Source organism: Pygoscelis adeliae, unplaced genomic scaffold (genome assembly GCF_000699105.1).
Source record: "Pygoscelis adeliae isolate BGI_AS28 unplaced genomic scaffold, ASM69910v1 Scaffold208, whole genome shotgun sequence".
Classification (NCBI taxonomy): domain Eukaryota; kingdom Metazoa; phylum Chordata; class Aves; order Sphenisciformes; family Spheniscidae; genus Pygoscelis; species Pygoscelis adeliae.
In genome coordinates this window covers 839,861-849,971 of record NW_008825290.1, presented here as the reverse complement: position 1 = coordinate 849,971, position 10,111 = coordinate 839,861, and the positions used below count along the sequence as shown (strand labels likewise).

General features: G+C 41.1%; 1 protein-coding gene across 1 annotated transcript in view; it reads left to right on the top strand.

The window, feature by feature from the left end:
• Positions 1-10,111, top strand: part of UROC1 (urocanate hydratase 1) — a 49,380-nt gene that overhangs the window by 2,290 nt on the left and 36,979 nt on the right. The window lies entirely within an intron of this gene.

The following is a 10,111-nucleotide window of genomic DNA, read 5'->3' as shown; positions in this document are numbered from 1 at the left end:
CTCCCCAGCTCAGGAAACCCTAGCTTTCTGTTTCTCAGCATCTGTATCTTAATGTAAATATGCTACAAAGAAACTACCCCTAAAATCTTACATGTGATGTGTCCTTTGCAGAGCAAGGATGTTGCATGCTCAATACTCATTGACATGCCAATAAAGCTGGAGCAACTTGGGAAGAATGTGCACTTCTCAGTGTTTCTCAGAATCAGGAAAAAATGGTATGTCTTCATCCATGCAGCAGTTCCTTTACATATCTTAGAGCCAAATCATGTTACAGTCTTCCTGCTACCCCAGCATGATCATCTGTTACCTGATTGCAGTATCACTTGTGTCTGTCATAGGGCCCTGAGGTCAGTAACGGGCCTTGATGACCTTGACAAGCCTCACCTGAGATCTCCACCCATGCCCTCTGCCCATAGGCTTAGGGGCTCCATTTAAGCTCAGGCCTGGGATTTGATTCTTGGTTATGTTGGAGTTTTGTCTGTCTCTAGTTCTGTCACAGGGTATCCCAGTGCCCAGCCATAGACCTCATTGATCTGGTCTCCAACCTGTGGGCTGACTTGCCACTATGAACCTTCCCGATGATTTCTGGGCCCTATCTCTCTGTGGTAACCATCACCAGACCTGATCCTGGCTTGCGCTCCTAGCTTGGCCCCAGACCTGCACATCACCATGATCTTACCTGATGACGTGGACTCCTGGTGGAACCTGGCTGCCATCCCTGCGCTGCCCTGCTCACCTCTCTCAGGTACTATGAGGCTGGACCCTGGCTGGTGAGGTGCCTGTCCTGCTGGCTGTTATTCTGACTCCGTATCCTTTAGGGAGCACCTGGGCCTTGCTGCTTCATGACATCCTAGTACAAAAAGCTGAAAACCAGAGCCTGTGAAGCTGCATAGCACTTGAAGTTCTTGTTGAACTTTCTGGAGAAGTAGCAGGATATTTGACCTTAATGGTTGCTCTACACATCCAGAAATGAGGCCACTTCTAAAAGTTTATATGTGGATTAGAAGGCCAGCCTGTTGGTTCCTGTTCTGGAATGTCTGGATGATAACTTTGTTAAACTTTCACAGCCCATGGGGCATTTATAGCAATGGCCAGTTGGAAATCACCATGTTTACTTCCCAACTGAGCTGATCTAAACTGAGACCTATCAGGAAGAATAATACATGAAACAACCATCTTGCTTTTACAGTTGCTTTTTAGAGAATAGTGCCAGCAAAGATTCTGGGTCTGGATATCATCAGGTAGAAGAGGACAAGTGGGAGACAAGCAACATCTCTGCTGGGAAAGGGCAGAACTAAGGATGAAACTGTTGTAGAGTTTAGCTTGTCACTTCCTCTCCTCATGCTTCCCTTCCTCTCAGTAAACAGGGAGACGGCAAATCTTAGTGTTTGAGTGTCTCAAGATCCTTAAATTGGAAGTCCTGATGATGGTGTTAGAAAAGGGAAATGAATGCCATTCCTTCTGAAGAGACACTGGTTCTTCAACAAACACCAGTTAACAAAGAGGCTGGTATTCTTGATTTCTCAAGAGAATCTCACAACAAAGATATTTACAGCTGATCAATTGGAGCAGGATTTCATGGGTTCTTTTGACTAAATTTTCGTGACATTGAGAGGTCTGAATCTTGATTAGATGGCAGCAGGATCATGTTTTGCTGTATAAATGCCAGTGAATACAAAAAAGACACCCTACTAGTGACTAGAGCTTAAACACAAGAATCAAATGTTAGATCCAGCTGGCAGATCTAAGAGGAAGAATCTGCATCTGATGCTTGTATTGCACTGAGCTCAATTGAATCAGTAACTCAGCAAATTCAGAGTGGATTTTTTAAAACAACCTGTCAGGCTCAGGAGTATAAGTGCAATTGATTTTTTTTAAGACATCAGTGAACTCTGGACCTGTTTTTTCAGAGGTGCTGAGCACATGCAGCTTAAGCTTCTGTCAGTGGAAATTATGTACAGGAAGAATACCTAAATATCAAATGTACAATGTCTAATATTCAGAATGCAATGTGTCAGTTATAGGTAAAATCAATCCTACTTAAAGGTCAGAGTAATGTTTTTTATATGGTGCTTTAATGAAATGTAAGGAATAATGACCTTGTATTGCCTTTCCACAAAAGCATGATGAACAGCCTATTTGAATTTGCTTCTTGAGTCCCTTTCTCAGGTTATTCAGTTTACGACTCAATAATGAATATGCAAAATTCTTCCTGATGCACATGGCAATTGCCCTTTCATAAAGCAGTCAGGCTCCATCTAAGCAATTTTAAGCGCCCTGGCTCCCCTATTGAGAGGCTGTTTCAGAATCTCTTATGTTTAAATTCTTCTAATTTCAAGACTACATTTTTATGGTTAATTCACAGATATTTATTCCTCTTCCAGCATTTCCCTGAAGCTCCTTCCTGCTTTGACATTTATCCTGCAGTGAGACAGCAATCAAATGTCACCTTTGTTCAGTTAAGCTAAACAAGCCCCAGTCTTAGTCCTCTTTCATAAGATCAGCTGTCTATTGTCTGTGGAACCAAGGCGCCCTTTCCCACCCTTCATATAACATCCAAGTTCATGTTTCATTAATGTTTGCATCATCAAAATTCAGGCTTCTGCTAATGTGTAACATTAGTAGGATAGAGGCTCAGTCTAAGTGAATTTATTTGAAAATCCAACCAGATTTTGCTTGCTTGTATTTTTAGGGCAAAGAAAAATATTTGCCAATCAGTTTCATCATAATACAAATAATATATTGATCAAAGACTGGGTGATCCTTGCCAGACTGGAAGCAAAACACTCATCCTGATAGTTCTCTGTAGTTCTCATAGGCAGACGAAATGCCAAATGTGGCAATGTTTTCCTCTTGATTTTGTTGTTGCAAGGGGTGCAGGTGATTTTATTCTTACTTTAAAAATTTCTTAGATCTAGAACCCACTGTGATGGCTGCTTGACACTGAGATTGACTTTGAAAAATCTCTGCATATTTTGTCATGGTGTGGATATAGCTGGGATTTTTGTGTTTATTAATAAACATGCCCTTGAAAAATAACTGCTTATCTAACTGAAGAATAATAAGGTGGTATCTGAAGATGGAAGCTGCATTTGCTTGTCTGGTAAATAGGTTTTTTCCCCTTGCCATTCTCTGTGTGGAATGGCAATTCTTATTTGTAGGGTTTTACTGGTCTGATTCTCAGATGGTGTAAATCAGTATAGCTTCACTGATCTGAAAGGGTCTGACCCATATGCCAGTTCAGTAGCAAGTATGCCAACAAAAACATCTCTTAGTATGGGGCATTTTTAGATTTAGAGAGATTGTTCTTTCAGTCTGCTCTAAGGTATGTGAGACCAGCATGCTCAAATGAAGGGGCTGGAGAGCTCTAGCCATAAGAGCCAGACCATAGTCATGTTGAATGAGGAGGTTTATTACTGAGCTAAGGGCTTTATAGAGCTTTTCAGAACTTCTTACCAGGATGGATGGTGATGATACCTAGACTGGATGGTTCTAGGTGCCTTTGTTCTAAATAACTATTTCCTGTACAACTTACCCTTTCACTTCCTCCAGAAAATACTTGCTGCCATAACTCCTTGAACTGCCAACAGCAGGTGTCACAAACATGGAGTATCCTTGCTGTACTCAGCCCTCTCCAAAACTGGGCTTCCCTGGTTATTTTGTAGACTGTTATCAGATTTGGAAGCAAACTTGATCCCTTTCTATCCTTTCCACAGTCATTAAAAATCAGCCTAAAGAAGATGTGAAATACCATATGATTTGTGAATCTCTTCAACTAAAAGTCATTTGGATAGTGTTGCCATTTGCCAGGGAACTTACAAGATCTTTTAGCATCTTTGCATGAAATTGGCTTTCTAAAGATTACAAAATCTTTATTCTCATTATGGTTTTAATCAAATGGAACATGGAATAGAGAGACGTGACTTAACAGACTGTTACTAAAGATAGTGATTTACTTATGGTTTCTTTCATCCAAAAGGACATACTGTACTTTGCAAACCATGGGTAATGTCTTTGAAGGCAATAGGGAGTATAAGCCATGTAGTATCATCTTCAGAATTTAATTCAGAGCCTAGTAATCACTTTAGCTAATTTGGAAGTGATACATGTAGCATCAATAAAATAATGTAAACCACCACCCTCTGCAATACATTAGGATGCTAAATGTAGTGACTCTTTAATAAAACTCAGCCCAAGAACATCTTCATCTGGCAGTATGTCACAACTCAGGGCTAAGATCCCTTTTTTGAATGGAAAGTACAGTAGGGTCTTCAGTGTCTCTAGGAGTTCACGGTCTCAGTCTAAGGACTTCTGAACAATTTTTTCCTTGGTAGTTCAGTGCCCCCTAGCATTGTGAGAGGGAATTCGTCCATGTCTGTTATTGATAGGTGTCCTGGTTTCGGTTGGGATAGAGTTAATTTTCTTCCTAGCAGCTGGCACAGTGCTGTGTTTTGGATTTAGTATGAGAATAATGTTGATAACACACCAATGTTTTAGTTGTTGCTGAGTAGTGCTTATACTAGTCAGGGACTTTTGAGCTTCTCATGCCCTGCCAGCAAGAAGCTGGGAGGGGGCACAGCCAGGACAGCTGACCCAAGCTGGCCAAAGGGCTATTCCATACCATATGATGTCATGCTCAGTATATAAACTGGGGGGAGTTGCCTGGGGGACGGTGACTGCTGCTTGGGAACTGGCTGGTCATTAGTCGGCGGGTCGTGAGCAATTGCATTGTGCATCACTTGTTTTGTATATTCTTTTATTATTATTATTATTTTCTCTTCCTTTTCTGTCCTATTAAACTGTCTTTATCTCAACCCACGAATTTTACTTTTTTCCCTGATTCTCTCCCCCATCCCACTGTGGGGGGGTGGGGAGTGAGCGAACGGCTGTGTGGTGTTTAGCTGCCTGCTGGGTTAAACCACAACAGTCCTTTTGGTGCCCAATGTGGAGCTCGAAGGGTTGAGATAATGACAGATCTGCCCAGAGCATGTTAAGGCAAATTTGTTATAAACATTCATTATATTGGTTTAATAGTCGCTGGTCACAATGTTGATTAATTTACTCTCAAAGTTGTCGTGCTTGCTTTCAGAGTTGTGTTATGTAACACCTTACTTGCTGTGCGTGTTCCCTGTTGTGCTGTCTATCACCTCTGGGAGCTGGATCAAGGATATCATTTTGCTGCACTGTGTAACACTGGTTTATGATATGATAAAATTATTGGTCATGAGACTAATCTGGTATTTGTACTCGGCATTGCCGTCATCTCCGTACCTCGGGAGCCACCTTTTGGAAACTATTAATGATTATACTCTTTACCTTTTGTCCTCAGGGAACCAATCTATGGGGGAGACAGGGGTGACACTTTCCCCTGCTCCTTCACCTTCCCTTTCTCCTTCGGGCTAGTTACAATAGCTTTTGAGAATTTTTAATATCCTTGGGTTGTTCAAACCAGCATGTTCCTATTGCTATGTTTCCTGAATGCAGTTCAGGTCTTGTTTAAAGCTAAACAATTATTTATTAATACCATCCAGAGATCAACTGCAGCAACAGGTATTAAGGCTACTGCAACCCCGGTGATGGGCACTGTGGCTGAACCAGGAAACCAACCCATGCCAGTATCAGTTACCCCTATACACAAGAAGAAATACACAAGAAAATCAGCTTGTTTAGTAAGGGATGAAGATGAACCAGGGCCATCACAAGAGGAAGAGGCAGAACCCATAAATGAGGTGGTAACCACCCGATCCCTATCCCTGTGTGAGTTGAGATATGTGAAAAGATTTCAGTCATCATCCAGGCGAGCATGTTGTCATCTGGCTGCTCCAATGTTGGGATAACAGGGCCAGTAGCCTGGAATTAGAGGGTAGGCAAGCCAAGCAGCTGGGATCCCTTTCTAGGGAAGGGGGCATTGACAAAGCGATTGGAAAAGGGGCACAAGCCCTCAGCCTCTGGAGGTGACTCCTGTCAGGTGTGAAGGAAAGTTATCCCTTCAAGGAAGATGTTATATGTCACACTTGAAGTTCTTGTTGAACTTTCTGGAGAAGTAGCAGGATATTTGACCTTAATGGTTGCTCTACACATCCAGAAATGAGGCCACTTCTAAAAGTTTATATGTGGATTAGAAGGCCAGCCTGTTGGTTCCTGTTCTGGAATGTCTGGATGATAACTTTGTTAAACTTTCACAGCCCATGGGGCATTTATAGCAATGGCCAGTTGGAAATCACCATGTTTACTTCCCAACTGAGCTGATCTAAACTGAGACCTATCAGGAAGAATAATACATGAAACAACCATCTTGCTTTTACAGTTGCTTTTTAGAGAATAGTGCCAGCAAAGATTCTGGGTCTGGATATCATCAGGTAGAAGAGGACAAGTGGGAGACAAGCAACATCTCTGCTGGGAAAGGGCAGAACTAAGGATGAAACTGTTGTAGAGTTTAGCTTGTCACTTCCTCTCGTCATGCTTCCCTTCCTCTCAGTAAACAGGGAGACGGCAAATCTTAGTGTTTGAGTGTCTCAAGATCCTTAAATTGGAAGTCCTGATGATGGTGTTAGAAAAGGGAAATGAATGCCATTCCTTCTGAAGAGACACTGGTTCTTCAACAAACACCAGTTAACAAAGAGGCTGGTATTCTTGATTTCTCAAGAGAATCTCACAACAAAGATATTTACAGCTGATCAATTGGAGCAGGATTTCATGGGTTCTTTTGACTAAATTTTCGTGACATTGAGAGGTCTGAATCTTGATTAGATGGCAGCAGGATCATGTTTTGCTGTATAAATGCCAGTGAATACAAAAAAGACACCCTACTAGTGACTAGAGCTTAAACACAAGAATCAAATGTTAGATCCAGCTGGCAGATCTAAGAGGAAGAATCTGCATCTGATGCTTGTATTGCACTGAGCTCAATTGAATCAGTAACTCAGCAAATTCAGAGCGGATTTTTTAAAACAACCTGTCAGGCTCAGGAGTATAAGTGCAATTGATTTTTTTTAAGACATCAGTGAACTCTGGACCTGTTTTTTCAGAGGTGCTGAGCACATGCAGCTTAAGCTTCTGTCAGTGGAAATTATGTACAGGAAGAATACCTAAATATCAAATGTACAATGTCTAATATTCAGAATGCAATGTGTCAGTTATAGGTAAAATCAATCCTACTTAAAGGTCAGAGTAATGTTTTTTATATGGTGCTTTAATGAAATGTAAGGAATAATGACCTTGTATTGCCTTTCCACAAAAGCATGATGAACAGCCTATTTGAATTTGCTTCTTGAGTCCCTTTCTCAGGTTATTCAGTTTACGACTCAATAATGAATATGCAAAATTCTTCCTGATGCACATGGCAATTGCCCTTTCATAAAGCAGTCAGGCTCCATCTAAGCAATTTTAAGCGCCCTGGCTCCCCTATTGAGAGGCTGTTTCAGAATCTCTTATGTTTAAATTCTTCTAATTTCAAGACTACATTTTTATGGTTAATTCACAGATATTTATTCCTCTTCCAGCATTTCCCTGAAGCTCCTTCCTGCTTTGACATTTATCCTGCAGTGAGACAGCAATCAAATGTCACCTTTGTTCAGTTAAGCTAAACAAGCCCCAGTCTTAGTCCTCTTTCATAAGATCAGCTGTCTATTGTCTGTGGAACCAAGGCGCCCTTTCCCACCCTTCATATAACATCCAAGTTCATGTTTCATTAATGTTTGCATCATCAAAATTCAGGCTTCTGCTAATGTGTAACATTAGTAGGATAGAGGCTCAGTCTAAGTGAATTTATTTGAAAATCCAACCAGATTTTGCTTGCTTGTATTTTTAGGGCAAAGAAAAATATTTGCCAATCAGTTTCATCATAATACAAATAATATATTGATCAAAGACTGGGTGATCCTTGCCAGACTGGAAGCAAAACACTCATCCTGATAGTTCTCTGTAGTTCTCATAGGCAGACGAAATGCCAAATGTGGCAATGTTTTCCTCTTGATTTTGTTGTTGCAAGGGGTGCAGGTGATTTTATTCTTACTTTAAAAATTTCTTAGATCTAGAACCCACTGTGATGGCTGCTTGACACTGAGATTGACTTTGAAAAATCTCTGCATATTTTGTCATGGTGTGGATATAGCTGGGATTTTTGTGTTTATTAATAAACATGCCCTTGAAAAATAACTGCTTATCTAACTGAAGAATAATAAGGTGGTATCTGAAGATGGAAGCTGCATTTGCTTGTCTGGTAAATAGGTTTTTTCCCCTTGCCATTCTCTGTGTGGAATGGCAATTCTTATTTGTAGGGTTTTACTGGTCTGATTCTCAGATGGTGTAAATCAGTATAGCTTCACTGATCTGAAAGGGTCTGACCCATATGCCAGTTCAGTAGCAAGTATGCCAACAAAAACATCTCTTAGTATGGGGCATTTTTAGATTTAGAGAGATTGTTCTTTCAGTCTGCTCTAAGGTATGTGAGACCAGCATGCTCAAATGAAGGGGCTGGAGAGCTCTAGCCATAAGAGCCAGACCATAGTCATGTTGAATGAGGAGGTTTATTACTGAGCTAAGGGCTTTATAGAGCTTTTCAGAACTTCTTACCAGGATGGATGGTGATGATACCTAGACTGGATGGTTCTAGGTGCCTTTGTTCTAAATAACTATTTCCTGTACAACTTACCCTTTCACTTCCTCCAGAAAATACTTGCTGCCATAACTCCTTGAACTGCCAACAGCAGGTGTCACAAACATGGAGTATCCTTGCTGTACTCAGCCCTCTCCAAAACTGGGCTTCCCTGGTTATTTTGTAGACTGTTATCAGATTTGGAAGCAAACTTGATCCCTTTCTATCCTTTCCACAGTCATTAAAAATCAGCCTAAAGAAGATGTGAAATACCATATGATTTGTGAATCTCTTCAACTAAAAGTCATTTGGATAGTGTTGCCATTTGCCAGGGAACTTACAAGATCTTTTAGCATCTTTGCATGAAATTGGCTTTCTAAAGATTACAAAATCTTTATTCTCATTATGGTTTTAATCAAATGGAACATGGAATAGAGAGACGTGACTTAACAGACTGTTACTAAAGATAGTGATTTACTTATGGTTTCTTTCATCCAAAAGGACATACTGTACTTTGCAAACCATGGGTAATGTCTTTGAAGGCAATAGGGAGTATAAGCCATGTAGTATCATCTTCAGAATTTAATTCAGAGCCTAGTAATCACTTTAGCTAATTTGGAAGTGATACATGTAGCATCAATAAAATAATGTAAACCACCACCCTCTGCAATACATTAGGATGCTAAATGTAGTGACTCTTTAATAAAACTCAGCCCAAGAACATCTTCATCTGGCAGTATGTCACAACTCAGGGCTAAGATCCCTTTTTTGAATGGAAAGTACAGTAGGGTCTTCAGTGTCTCTAGGAGTTCAGGGTCTCAGTCTAAGGACTTCTGAACAATTTTTTCCTTGGTAGTTCAGTGCCCCCTAGCATTGTGAGAGGGAATTCGTCCATGTCTGTTATTGATAGGTGTCCTGGTTTCGGTTGGGATAGAGTTAATTTTCTTCCTAGCAGCTGGCACAGTGCTGTGTTTTGGATTTAGTATGAGAATAATGTTGATAACACACCAATGTTTTAGTTGTTGCTGAGTAGTGCTTATACTAGACAGGGACTTTTGAGCTTCTCATGCCCTGCCAGCAAGAAGCTGGGAGGGGGCACAGCCAGGACAGCTGACCCAAACTGGCCAAAGGGCTATTCCATACCATATGATGTTATGCTCAGTATATAAACTGGGGGGAGTTGGCCAGGGGCACGGTGACCACTGCTCGGGAACTGGCTGGTCATCGGTTGGTGGGTGGTGAGCAATTGCATTGTGCATCACTTGTTTTGTGTATTCTTTTATCACCATTATGATTATTTTCCCTTCCTTCTCTGTCCTATTAAACTGCCTCAACCCATGAATTTTACTTTTTCTTCCTCTGATTCTCTCCCCCATCCCACGGGCGGGGGGGGAGTGAGCAAACAGCTGTGTGGTGTTTAGCTGCCTGTCAGGTTAAACCACAACAATAGGATTGAGCACTACTTAACAAATCTCCAAGGTCTCTCCATGCAGATTGGGGGGGGATGGGAAGGGG